This window comes from Camelus bactrianus, chromosome X (assembly GCF_048773025.1).
Source record: "Camelus bactrianus isolate YW-2024 breed Bactrian camel chromosome X, ASM4877302v1, whole genome shotgun sequence".
Taxonomy (NCBI): domain Eukaryota; kingdom Metazoa; phylum Chordata; class Mammalia; order Artiodactyla; family Camelidae; genus Camelus; species Camelus bactrianus.
In genome coordinates, this window is record NC_133575.1 from 58,375,356 (window position 1) to 58,390,692 (window position 15,337).

Sequence of the window (15,337 nt, forward strand, 5' to 3'; positions counted from 1 at the left end):
TCTATCTTAAATAAAACTAGAAAAAGAAGAGAAAATTAAATCCAAAGTAAACAGAAGAAAAGAAATAATAAAAATTAGAGCAGAAATCAGTGAAGTTGAAAACAGGAAATCAGTGGAGAAAATCAACAAAATCTAAAGCTGGTTCTTTGAAAATATAATATCAATAAGCCTCTCATCATGCTAACTAAGAAAGAAAGAAGACACAACTTACTAATTTCAGAAATTAAAAAGGGGACATCACTACAGAGTATATAGACATTAAAAGTATGATAAAGGATTATTATGAATAACTCTATGTCTATAAGTTTAATAACCTAGATAAAGTGCCAATTTCTTAAAATGTGCATTCTGCCAAAACTCACACAGAAAAATAGATAATTTGAATAAGTTTATGTATTTTACAGAAATTGAATCTATATTTAATAATCTTCAGAAACAGAAAGCATGAGGCTCAGATGGATTCAATGGTGAATTGTATCAAATATTTAAGGAGAAAATTGTATAAATTCTCTACCATCTCTTTTGAGAGATATAAGCAGAGGGAATAATTCTTAACTCATTCAATGATGCCAGCATTACCCAAATATCAAAATCAGACAAAGACATTACAAGAAAAAAATACTACAGACCAATATATATCATGAATATAGATGACAAAATCCTCAACAAAATATTAGCAAATCAAAACAATGTATAAAAAAAATTATACATCATAACCATATGGGATATATCCCAGGTATACAAGGTTGATTAAGCATTCTATAATAAATGTAACCCATGAGATTAACTGACTAAAAAAGAAAAAAAAATCACAGAATCACATCAGTAGATGCAAAAAAAGCATTTGACAAAATCCAACATTCATTTATGATAAAGAAAAAACTCTGATAAACCTAAGAATAGAGTGGGAATTTCCTAAACTTAATAAAGAACATCCACGAAAAAAAACCATAGCTAACATCATACTTACTAGTGAGAAATTAGAATCTTTCCTGCTAAGATCAGGAACAAGGAAAGTTTATCTCCTCTCATCACTCTTTTTCAACATTGTACTGGAAGTCCCAGATAATGCAATAAGACAAGAAAAGGAAACAAAAAGTCTAGAGAGTAGGAAGAAAGAAATAAAATTGACTTTGGCAATAACATCATTATCTATGTAGAAAATCCAAAAGAATCAACAAAACAAATTCCTGGAACTAATAAGTGACTAAAGCAAGGCTGCAGGTCGTAAAATGTATTAGTCAGCTAGGGCTTCCATAACAAAATATTATAGACTGGGTGGCTTAAACAACAAAAATTTATTTTGTCACAGTTCAGAAGTCTGGAAGCCCAAGATCAGGGTACCAGCATGATTGAGTTCTGATGAAGTCTTTCTTACTAACTTGTAGAAGTCCATCTTCTGGCTTCTTGCTCATATGGTAGAGAGAGAGCTCTGGTGTCTCTTCTTCTTATACAGACACCATATTAATTTGTTGACAAGCTAATTCCAAAGGTTATATGGAGAGGCATGGCCAAACTGACAGAGTAGGAAGACCTCCTCCCATAGGCAGAGCAAAATTACAATTTACAGAGCAACTCTTCATGAGAAAGACTGGAAGACTATCAGAAAGTTATTCTACAACTAAAGATATAAAGAAGAGCAACAATGAGGCAGTAGGAGGGGAGGAGGTTGTGGTACTATCAAGACCTATACCCCGAAGTAGGCAGCACAGAAATGGGAGGATAATTACAATTATAGAGCCCACATTTGGCTCCCCAGTCTGGAAGTCCTGCACCAGGAACAGGAGCCCCCAAAATGTTTGGCTTTGAAGACCAGTGGGGCTTAGTTTCAGGAGAGCCAGAAGGTTATGGGAAATAGAGGTTCCACCGTTAAAGCATGCACACAAAACTTCACAAGCTCCAGGACCCAGGGAAGAAGCAGTAGTTTGAAAAGAGTTTGGGTCAGACCCACTTGCTGATCTTAGAGTGCCTCCCAGAGAAGTAGGAGGCAAGTGGAGTTCACCCTGGGGACATGGACATTGGCAGCAGCCCTTTTGGAGAGCTCATGCTACCACAAGAACACAAGGGTGGGCAATCACCATTTTGGAACAATCCTTCTAGCTTATTAGTGAAGAGATCTGGTCCTGCCCACCAGCCTATCAGCACTGAGATGTCTTAGGCCAAGCAACTAGCTGGGCAGAGACACAGCTCTTCCCACCATCAGGCCAGCTGCCATAAGATCTCCTGAACCCACAGGCACCCTGAGACAAGCCCTGTCCACCAGAGGGACCAAGACACAACCCCATAAGCCATATTGCTGGCACTAGCCATGGGACATCAAGAGCCTTATAGCCAAAGACCTTAGGACCCAACTCCACCCACCAATGGGCTGGCACTAGCCCCAGGGCAAGCCTCACACACCAGTGGCCAGGTACCAGCCCCAGGATCCCCTGAGCCACAGCCTCATTAATCAGGCTGACACACCAGCTCTGGGACTCCCAGGGTACTGCAAAATAGAGACTTGACCTAAGCTGCACCCACCAGTGAGACAGTACTAGCCCTGGGGCCCCTAGGCCTCAAACCCTCCACTAGCAGGCCAACACCAGCTCTAGGATCTCCAGGCCCTGAAACCAGAGATTTCAGGACATACCTTTGCCCACCAGTGGACTGGCACCAACCCCAGGATCCCCTGGGTCCTAACCACCAGCAGACAGATACCAACACCAGGACCACTGAATCCCACAGCCTGCTTTGTCAGAACCCAGCCCACCTATCAGCAGGCCAGCACCAGCTCCAGGAAACCATTGGCCCTTTAGCCAGCCACCCCAGGAACTGGCCCCATCCACCAGCAGGACAACACCAACTTTGGGACACCCAAAATTCTGTAGCCAGTTGTGTCAGGAATGAGCCATGCTCATCAGCAAGCTAACACTAGCACTGGGACACCCTGGGACCGTGCAGCCAACTGCCACATAACCTGGCACCACTCACCAGGGTCTCGCAGTCTCCACACAAGGCACATCTGGGAAGCCAACCAGACTAGGGGCCAGCCACTCCTACCAGGCCACCAACAGTAGTCAGACTGCAACAAAAAAAAGGTCCCATGCAGCCCACATAGAGGGCAACCCTGGAGCATAGAGGTCTGGTGACCAGAGGAGAATGCAGTACTAGAATGCATAGAATGTTTCTCATGAAAGGCCATTTCTACAAGGTCAGGAATAATAATCAATTTACCACATAGATAGAAATAAAAACAGCAAATACGGCAAAATTAGGTGGTAGAAGAATATGTTCCACACAAAGAAACAAGATAAAATCCCAGAAGAACACCTAAGTGAAGTAGAGATAAACAATCTACCTAATAAAAAGTTCAAGGCAATGGTTGTGAAGATGTTCAAACAATTACGGAGAAGATTGGATAAACAGAGTGAGAAGTTAAAAGTCTTTAACAAAGAGAAAACATAAATAAGAACCAAACTGTAATTAAGAATACAATAACTGAAATAAAAAATACACTATAAGGAATCAACAATAGATTGGATGATACAGAGGAACAAACAGATCAGCATGCTGGAAGACAGAGTATTGGAAACCACTGCTACTGACCAAAAAAGAGAAAAAGGAATAAAAAGAAATGAGGACAGTTTAAAAGACTTCTGGCAGCAGGAAGCAAGATGGCGGACTAGAAGGATGCTGGTAGCTCACCCTCTCCCACAAATACACCAAAACTCACATCTATGGACCCACTCAGCCAACCAGAGTACCTGCTGAACTCCGACAGAACATCGCCCTCTTCAAAAGACAAAGACACCAAAAATTTGGTAGGAAAAAAGAAAGAAGAAAAAGGAAAACAATGTGGAACTGATCCCGCATGGAGGGAGTGGCAAAGGAGGACTGGTGCTCATTTGCTGGGTTTCCCCTCTCCACCGGAGAGGCCAGCAGGACGGAGAGGGAGACTCCAAGGCTCAGATCTGCCCTGAACATCCCTTGACTGACAGAACTGAGTTAAACAGGCACAAATGGTCCCCACGACACCCAGCCCGAGACATGAGCCGGCAGCTAGGGCCGGGACAGGCCACCTGAGCCGGGCAGAGGACTGGGGCAGCTGCACTGAGGCAGCCCCAGGGGACTGCAGCGTGCTGGGAAATGTGGCTGGGAGGGGATCCAGAGCAGAACAAACTTGGTCCCCCATAAATTGAGAAAAAAGCAAAGCAACACAGCTGGTGTGCTCTGGGGGGGAGGGGGTGCAATAGCCTTTGTCTCCTCAGACCTGCACCATCATTACTGGCACTTCTCACGAGAAGAGAGGTGGAGCGCAGCCACAGCCGCCATATTCTCCTGTGCGCAGTGCCTGGGCAGGGGTGGGGCCAAGACCTGAATCTGCACCTGGGGGCTTCACAACCTGCTAGGCAGGACTGAGACTTGTTACAGCTGGAGGCAGATACAATCTTTCTGCCCTGGCACCTCAGAGAACTCGCACCACAAAGACAAACAAGGAGCTGAGATTTGGCATGGAGCAGGGGCGGGGCCGTCCCACGGTCTTCCCCGAGCCCACCTTCAGAACTCCGACCAGAGGGGGAGCGGGCAGCTGCACAGAGCAGCGGAGCAAACGGCACCGGGAAAGGGCGGGCAGCAACCTGCTTCCCTGGCAGGAACACAGCACCTGACCATGGTGCTGGGAGGGGGCGCAATCCGCCCACCTGCCTCCCCACACCGCAGCATCTGACTACAGCATCAGGAGAAGGAGTGACACGCATGCCCACCGGGTAAGAGCCCAGCACCTGACCCAGTGTTGGGAGGGGGCGTGATCTGCTAGCCAACAGCCACTGGGAGCAGCACAGAAGAGGGCGCCAACAGAGGGCCTCAGGAAACAGCAAGCTGAGTTCGTGAAACAGGGCAAAGACACAAAGACCTCTCAATAAAATCATTAAGAGCACAGCATCTCCAGGAGAACTAGATAACTGATACTCCTTAAGCCACAGTGCCAGAGAGGTATGAGCAATATGAAGAAGCAGAGGAACCACTCCCAATTAAAAGATCAAGAGAAATCCCCTGAAAGCATGATCAAGGAAATAGACATTGATGGCCTACTAGATCAAGATTTCAAAAAAGGAGGGATCAAAGTACTGAAGGAACTAAAAGAAATAGTGTTTAGAGATATAAAATATGTCAAAAATGAAATAGAAGCTATAAAGAAGAACCAAGTAGAATTAGTAAACTCATTTGCTGAGATGAGAGCTGACCTAAAGGCTGTACAAAGCAGGGTAGATAATGCAGAGGAACGAATAAGTGACCTAGAAGACAGGACAACTGAAAGCACCCAATCAGAACAGCTGAGAGAAAAACAAATAAAAAATAATGAAAACAATATAAGGGACCTATGGGATAATATACAGCATGCCAATCTATGCATAATAGGGGTTCCAGAAGGGGAAGAAAGAACAAAGGGGATTGAAAAGGTATTTGAAGAAATCATGACTGAAAACTTTCCAAACCAAAAGGAATCAGATATCCAAGTACAGGAGGCCCAGAGGGTCCCAAACAGGAAGAACCCAAACAGACCCACACCAAGACATATCATAATCAAGATGGCCAGAGTCAAGGATAAAGAAATGATCCTAAAGGCAGCAAGAGAAAAGCAAAGAGTGAGTTACAAGGGAACCCCCATAAGGTTACAGCTGATTTCTCTGCACAAACACTAGAGGACAGAAGGGTGTGGCAAGATATATTCAAAGTTCTGAATGAAAAAAAGATGCAGCCTAGGATACTCTATCCAGCAAGGCTATCCTTTAGAATAGAAGAAGAGATAAAGACCTTCACAGACAAGCAAAAACTAAAAGAGTTTAGCAACACTAAGCCCATGCTAAAAGAAATATTGACAGGTCTACTCTAAATAGAAAAGAAGCAGGATGCTACAAAAATGAGAAACTCATAACTGGAAAGGAGATGACTGCCATGAATTACAAAAAGAATAAACACAAAATTGTAAAAGAAGACATTTAAATCATTAAGAGTGGGAGAGGGAAGCAAGGAAAGCCATTGTGGAAAACAGTATGGAGATTCCTCAAAAGAGTAGGAATAGACTTACCATATGACCCAGGAATCCCACTCCCGGACATATATCCAGAAGGAACCCTACTTCAAAAAGACACTTGCACCCCAATGTTCATAGCAGCACTATTTACAATAGCCAAGACATGGAGACAGCCTAAATGTCCATCAATTGATGATTGGATAAAGAAGTGGTATATTTATATGATGGAATACTATTCAGCCATAAAAATGACAACATAACGCCATATGCATCAACATGGATGTCCCTGGAGAATGTCATTCTAAGTGAAGTAAGCCAGAAAGAGAAAGAAAAATACCATATGAGGTCGCTCATATGAGGAATCTAAAAACAAATCAAAACAAAACAAAACAAAACAAAACATAAATACAAAACAGAAACAGACTCACAGACATAGAATACAAACTTGTGGTTGCTAAGGGGGCGGGGGGTGGGAAGGAACAGACTGGGATTTTAAAATTCAGAATAGATAAACAAGATTATACTGCATAGCACAAGGAAATTAAAACAAGATCTTGTGGTAGCTCATAGAGGAAAAAAGTGACAATGAATATATGTATGTTCATATATAACTGAAAAATTGTGCTCTACCCTAGAATTTGACAACATTGTAAAATGACTATTACTCAATAAAAAAAGTTAAAGAAAAAAAAGACTTCTGAAACTGTATCAAGTATACTAACATTCACATTATAGAGGTCCCAGAAGGAGAAGAGAAAGTGTCAGAAAACATATTTGAAGATGTAATAGCTGAACGCCTCCCTAAACTTGGGAAAGAAAACAGATAACCAGGTCCAAAAAGCATAGAGAGTTCCAAACAGGATCAAATGTAAGAGGACCCCATTAAGACACATTGTATTCATTGTCACATTTTTTTTCTCTGTGAGCTACCACAAGATCTTGTATATATTTCCCTGTCCTATGCAGTATAATCTTCTTTATCTATTCTGCATATGCCTGTCAGTATCTACAATGTATATGTATGTTCATGTATAACTGAAAAGTTGTGCTTTGCACTAGAATTTGACACAACATTGTAAAATGACTATAACCCAATAAAAAAAGTTTTTACAAAAAGAATATGAAAATGAATATATGTATGTATATGCATGACTGGGACATTGTGCTGTACAACAGAAATTGACACACTGTAATTGGCTGTACTTCAATTTAAAAACAGACACATTGTAATTAAAATGGCAAAAAGTAAAGGTAAAAAAAGAGACTATTAAAAGGAGGAAGGAAAAAGCAACAAGTTACATACAAGGGAATTCCCATAAGGTTATCAGCTTTAAAGAACTCCCAACAAACAAAAGTATAGCACTAGATGGCTTCACAGATGAAATCTACCAAACATTTAGAGAAGAGTTAACACCTATCCTTTTCAAATGATTCCAAAAATTGCAGGTGATGAAACACTTGAACTCATTCTACTTGGTCAGCATCACCCTGATACCAAAACCAGATGAAGATATCACCAAGTTTTTTTTTTAAAGGAAGAAAAATACAGGACAATATCACTGAAGAACATGGATGCAAAAATCATCAGCAAAATATTAGCAAACCAAATCCAAAAATACATTAAAAGGACCATTCACCATGATCAACTGGGTTTTTTTTTTTAACCAGAAATGCAAGGGTGGTTCAATATCCACAAATCCATCATTGTGATACACCACATTAACAAATTAAAGAATGCAAATCAAACAATTTTCTCAAAGATGCAGAAAAAGCTTTTGGGAAATTCAACATCTATTTATAATAATAAAAAAAAAACTCTCAATAAAGTGAGTATAGAGGAAACATATCTCAACATGATAAAGACCACAAATGAGAAGCCCATAGTTAACACCATACTCAATGTTGAAAACCTGAAAGCATTTCCTCTAAGATCAGGAAGAGGACAAGCATGCCCATTCTTGACACTTTATCACTTTTATTCCACATAGTATGGGAAGTCCCAGATGCAGCAATCAGAAAAGAAAAAGAAATAAAAGGCATCCAGATTGGGAAGGAAGAATTAAAACCATCACTCTTTGCAGATGATATGATACTATACACAGAAAATCCTAAAGATGCCACTGAAAACTACTAGAACTCATCAATGAATCCAGTAAAGATGCTGGGTATCAAATTAATACAGAAATCTGTTTAGTTACTATGCACTAACAACAGGCTAACAGAAATAACAATTAAGAAAACAATCCTATTTAAAATCACCTCAAAAAAATAAAATACTTAGGAGTAAAATAACTAACAAAATAAAAGAACTGTACTCAGAAGACAGTAATGATGAAAGTAATGTAAGATGACACAAACAGATGTAAAGATATACCATGTTCGTGAATTGAAAGAATTAATATTATTAGAATGTCCATACTACCCAAGACAATTTACATGTTCAATGCAATCCCTATCAAAATACAATGACTTTGTTCACAGAACTAGAAAAAATAATGCTAAAATTTTTATGGAAACACCAAAGGCCCAGAATGTCCTAAACAACCTTGAGAAAGAGCAAAGCTGGAGGTATCATGCGTCCTGATTTCAAACTATTCTACAAAGCTATGGTAATCAAAACAGTATGGTGCTGGCACCAAAACAAACATATAGATCAATGGAGCAGAATAGAGAGCTCAGAAATGAACCTGTGTTTATATGGTCAATTAATCTATGACAAAGGAGGTGAGAATGGGAAAAAGACAGCCTCTTCAATAAATGCTACTGGGAAAACTGAACAGCTACATCAAAAAAAATCAAACTAGACTACTCTCCCATACTGTGCATAAAAACAAATTCCAAATGGATTAAAGACTTAAATGTAAGACCTGAAACTATAAAAATTCGAGAAGAAAACAAAAGCGGTAAGCTCTTCAACATTAGTCTAAGCAGTAATTTTTTGGATACATATCCTCAGGCATGGGAAACAAAAGCAAAAATAAACAAATAGGACTAAACCAAACTAAAAAGCTTTTTCACAGCAAAGGAAACTATCAGAAATTTTAGATTTCTGGTCAAGATGGTGGAGTAGCAGGCCCACAAGCTCACCTCTCCTCATAACTAAAACGAAATCACAACTACAGCTAGACAACCATCAAAAGAAAAGACTGGAACTTAGCAAAGAAGATCATCTTCAATTGGAAACATAAAGTGGGAACCAGAGCAGGACAGTAGGAGGGGCATGCTCGTGACATAATTGGGCCCCATACCTCCAGGGTTGGTGACTAGCAAGCTGAAGAATAATTAAGTTGCAGAGGCCCTCCCACAGGAGTGAGAGTTCTTAGCCACACTTTAGGCTCCCCAGCCCCACATTCTCGCCTTGGGAGAAAGAGACCCCAGGACATCTGGTTTTGAAGACCAGTGAGGCTTAACTCCAGGAGCCCCGCAGGACTAGGGGAAACAGATATTTCACTCTCTTGGGAAGTGTACACAGAATCTTGCATGTGCCAGGTCCAAGGGCAGAGGCGGTGATTTCATAGGAACCTGGGCCAGGCCTGCCTTCTGGTTTTGGAAGGTCTCCTGGGGAAGTAGGGGGTGGCTGTGGCTCATCCAGGGGACATAAAAGCTGGTGGTGGACATTCCAGAAGTGTTCATCTACATGAGCTCTCCTGGAGGCTGACATCTTGATTGGATCATTAGCAACAAGACCTAGTCCCACTCAACAGCCTGTAGGGAAGCCACAGGCCAAACAACATACAGGGTGGGAACACAGCCCCACCCATCAGCAAACTTCCTGAGCCACAGAGGCCTCTAGACACAGCCCTACATGCCAGAAGTCCAGTACCAAGCTTCACCCAGCAGTGGGCAGGCATGGGCTCCTCCTGCCAGGAAACCTCCATAAGCCTGTAGTCCAGCCTCATTCACAAGGGGGCAGATACCAGAAATAAGAAAACAAAAATCCCAAAGCCTGTGGAAGAAATCCACATACACAGGCCAGACTCTACTTTAGGACTGGCAGGACCCTGCCCTTGGGTGACAAAAGAGGAGTGTACTGCTGGGATGCATAGGGCGTCTCCCACAGCAGGCCATCTCTCCAAGATGGAGAAATGTAACTAACCTACATAAAAATACAAATAGAAAGGTAGACAACATGAGGTGGCAGAGGAATATCTCCCAGACCAAGGCACAAGATAAAATTCCAGAAGAATAAATAAGTGATGAGGAGATAGGCAATTTATCTGAGAAAGAGTTTAAAGTATTAATGTTGAAGCTGTTCAGAGAACTCAAGAGGAGTATAGATGTACAGAATGAAGATTTTAGAAAAAAAGTTGGAAAATATAAGGAATACCCAAACAAAGTTGAAGAATAAAATCACTGAAATGAATAACACACTAGACGGAACAAAGAATAGACTAAATGAGGCAGAAGAACAGATCAATAAGCTAGAAGACAGATTAGTGGAAATTGCTACTGCAGAACAGAAAAAAGAAGAAAGGATGAAAAGAAATGAGGATCTTTAAGAGAACTCTGGGACAACATGAAGCACAATGATATTCATGTTATAGGGGTCCCAGAAAGAGAAGAGAGAAAGTATTTGAAGTTTTTGAAGAGATAATAACCAAAAACTTGCACAACTTGGGAAAGGAAACAGTCACCCAAGTCCAGGAAGTGCAGAAACTTCCCCACAGGATCAACCCAAAGAGGGAGACACCAAGTCACATAGTCATCAAATTGACAATTAAGGATAGGGAGAAAATATTAAAATTAGTAAGAGAAAAGCAACAAATAACATACATGGGAACTCCCATAAGGTGATCAGCTGATTTTTCAGCATCAACTCTACAAGCCAGAAGGGAGTGGCACCATAGTCTTAAAGTGATGAAAGAGAAAAATCTACAACCAAGAGTACTCTATCCAGCAAGGCTGTCATTCAGATTTGATAGAGAAATCAAAAGCTTCACAGATAAATAAAAGCTAAAGGAATTCAGCATCAGCAATCCAGCTTCACAACAAATGTTAAAGGAACTTCTCTGGTTATCAAAACATAAGGAATGAGAACAAAAAGAATAAAGAGGGAAAAAAGACCTAGAAAAGATTGCTTTGGCAATTTGATGTCTTTTATGGCTCCATATAAGTTTTGGAACTGTTTGTTCTAGTTCTGTGAAAAATGTTGTGAGTACTTTGATGGGGGTTGCATGGATCTGTAGATTGCTTTGGGTAGCACAGCCATCTTGATAATGCTGATTCTTCCAATCCAAGAGCAAAAGATATTTTTCCATTTCTTTGTATCATCTTCAATTTCCTTCATTGGTGTTTTACAGTTTTCAACGTATAGGTAACCTCCTTGGTTGTTTATTTACAGGTATTTTGTTCTTTTTAATGCAATGGAAATGTTTATGCCAGTTATAAAATTCTGGTTTTCAAAGTGGAAGAAAAAGTGAATGAAGGGCTGCAAATGGCAAAATATCCTCTTTCTTATGGGTGAGTTGTATTCCATTACATATATATGTTGCATCTTCTTTATCCATTTATCTGTTGATGTGCACTTATGATGCTTCCATATCTTGGCAACTATAAATAATGCTGCTGTTAATAGCAGGGTGTATGTATCTTTTTGAATTAATTCTTATTTTGTGGTTGGCTTTATTCCTTTGATAACTATGTAACTTTAAAAACCTAAAGCTCTAAACGTTCTTAGAAACAAGAAACAGTACATATATGTAAATTTTAAAAATATGTGCAGTATATTGTGTATATGTATTTACATGTGATACATTGTATATGTACAAATTGTAACAATTCTACCTAATAAAACTGAAAAATGAAAAAAAATTTAAAAGGCCACCTACTGAATGGAAAACATATCTGATAAGTGTTTAATATCCAAAATATACATAGTACTCATACAACTCAACATTAAAAAATTAAAAATAGGCAGAGGACCTGAATACATGTTTATCCCAAAGAAGACATACAGACAGCCAAAAGGCACACTAAAAGATACTCAACATCGCTAATCATTAGAGAAATGAAAATCAAAACCACAATATGTCACCTTACACGTGTCAGCATAGCTATTCTCAAAAATACAATAACAAGTGTTGACAAATATGTGGACAAAAGGGAACTGTCATACACTTTTGGTGGATATGTAAATTGGTGCAGCCACTACTGAAAACAGTATGGGGATTCTTCAAAACTTTTAAAATAAACTATCATATGATCCAGCAATTCAACTCCTGTGTATTTATCTGAAGAAAAAAACACTAATTTGAAAAGATATATGGATCCCTATGTTCACTGCAACATTATTTACAATAGCCACGATATGGGAGCAAACTAAGTGCCCATCAACAGATGAGTGGATAACGACAAGGTATATAGATATAGATATGGATATATAGATATATATTCAAGTATTGCTAAGCCATAAAAAAGAATGAAATCTTGCTATTTGTGAAAACATGGGTGTATCTAGAGGGTACTATACTCAGTAAAATAAGTCAGACAGAGACATACAAATACTGTATGATTTCACTCATATGTTAATGCTAAAAATAGAACAAATAACTATACACAACAAAACAGAAACAGAGTTATAGATACAGAGGATGCCAGAAGGGAAGAGGGTAAGGAGAGGAAATAAATAGGTGAGGGAGATTAAGAGGTACAAAATTCCAGTTACAAAATAAATCAGTCACAGGTATGAAATGTACAGTGGGGAATATAGTCAAGAACTATGTAATATCTTTGTGTGGTGACATATGGTAACTAGACTTATTGTGGTGATCATTTTGAAACGTATAGAAATATTGAATCACTGTAATATGTAACAGAAACTAACATAGTGTTGCAGGTCAACTATATTTCAAAAACTATCAAACAATCATAGAAAAAGAGATCAAATTTGTAGGTACCAGAGGTGAAGGGTCAGGGTAAGGGGAACTGGATGAAGGCAATCAAAAGTTACAAACTCCTGGTTATAAGATAAATAAGTACTAGGAATGCAATGTACAAAATGATAAATATAATTAATGCTGTTATAGGTTATATATGAAAGTTGTTAAAAGACTAAATCCCAAGAGTTCACATCCCAAGGGAAAATATTATTTTATATTATATTTCTAAAATGTTGTATCTATAAGATATGACAGATGTTCACTAACTTTATTTCGATAATCATTTCATGATGTATATAAGTCAAATCAGTATGCTGTATACCTTAAATTTATACAGTGCTATATGTCAATTATATTTCAATAAACCTGGAAGAAAAAAATAAAATAAAGATAAATTATTTTAAAAATTATATGGAGATAAACAAGATTATACTGTATAGCACAGGGAAATATATACAAGATCTTGTGGTAGCTCACAGTGAAAAAAAATGTGACAATGAATATATGTATGTTCACTTATAACGGAAAAATTGTGCTCTACACTGGAATTTGACACAACATTGTAAAATGACTATAACTCAATTAAAAAATGTGAACAAAAAGAAAGAAAAAATTATATGGAGAGGCAAAAGACCTAGAATAGCCAAAACAATACTTCAGGAGAACAAAGTTGGAGGACTGACACTACTTGACTTCAAGACTTACTATAAAGGTACAGTAGTGAAGGCAGTGTGGCACTGGTGAAAGAATAGGCAGATAGATCAATGAGCAAAATAAAGCCCTGAATTAATAAACCTCTTCATATATCATCAATTGCTCTTGGACTAAGGAGCAAAGCCAATACAATGTAGTAAAAAATAGTCTTTTCAACAAATGATGCTGATACATGTAGATATTCACATACAAAATAAATATATAATCTGTTCACAGACTTTACATTCTTCACAAAAACTGAATCAAAATGGATAATAGACTTAAATGTAAAACAAACACACAATATAAAATTCCTGGAAGATAGCATAGGAGAAAATTTAGTTAACCTTGAGTATGGCAAAGACTTTCTAGGTAAAACACCAAAGGTATGATCATGAAAGAAATTATTCATAAACTGGACTTCATTAAAATTAAAAACTTGTGCATTATGAAAGACACTATGAAGAGAATAAAACAAACCACACCACAAAGTGGGAGAAAATATTTGCAAAGAATTCTCTGATAAAGACCTGTTATCCAAAATATAAAAAAAAGAACTGTTAAAACCTGACAATAAAATATGAACATCTTCAGTTAAAAAGTGGAGCAAATATCTTGACAGATACCTTACCAAAAAAGATACAGGTGACAAATAACCATATGAAAAAAGATGCTCAACATCATATGTTATTAGAAAATTGAAAATTAAAACAACATTGTGATACTACTACGTATCTACTAGAATGGCCAAAACCGAGAACACTGACAACATCAAATCCTGGTGAGGATGTGGAGCAACAGAAACTCTCACTCAGTTCTGCTGCAAATGCAAAATGGTACAGCCACTATAGAATACAGATTGTCAATTTCTTACAAAATTAAACAAACTCTTGCCATACCATGCAGCAGTCATGCTACATATAAGTTGAAAACCATGTACACTTAAAAACCTGCACAAAGTGGTATGGCAAGAGTTTGTTTAATTTTGTAAGAAATTGACAATCTATATTCTATAGTGGCTACTCAGCCATAAAAACCGACAACATAATGCCATTTGCAGCAACATGGATGCTCCTGGAGAATGTCATTCTAAGTGAAGGAAGCCAGAAAGAGAAAGAAAAATACCATATGAGATCGCTCATATGTGGAATCTAAAAAACAAAAACAAAAACATACAAACAAAAACAAAGCGTAAATACAGGACAGAAATAGACTCACAGACAGAGAATACAGACCTATGGTTACCGGGGGGTGGAGGGTGGGAAGGGATAGCCTGGGATTTCAAAATTGTAGAATAGATAAACAAGATTACACTGTAGAGCACAGGGAAATATACACAAAATGTTATGATAACTCACAGAGAAAAAAATGTGACAATGAGTGTGTATATGTCCATGAATGACTGAAAAATTGTGCTGAACACTGGAATTTGACACATTGTAAAATGATTATAAGTCAATAAAAAATGTTAAAAAATAAAAAATAAAAGGCACGTTTTCCACTGGAATTTGACACAACATTGTAAAATGATTATAAATCAATAAAAAATGTTAAAAAAAAAAAAAAACCTGCACACTATAGCAGCTTTATTCATAATTGCCAAAACTTAGAAGCAACTACGATGTCCCTCAGTAGGTGAATATATAAATAAACTGTGTTACATCCAGACAATGGAATATCACTACATGATAAAAAGAAATGAGCTATCACCTACACACTTGTGGTCAATTATGACAAAGGAGACAAGAATGTA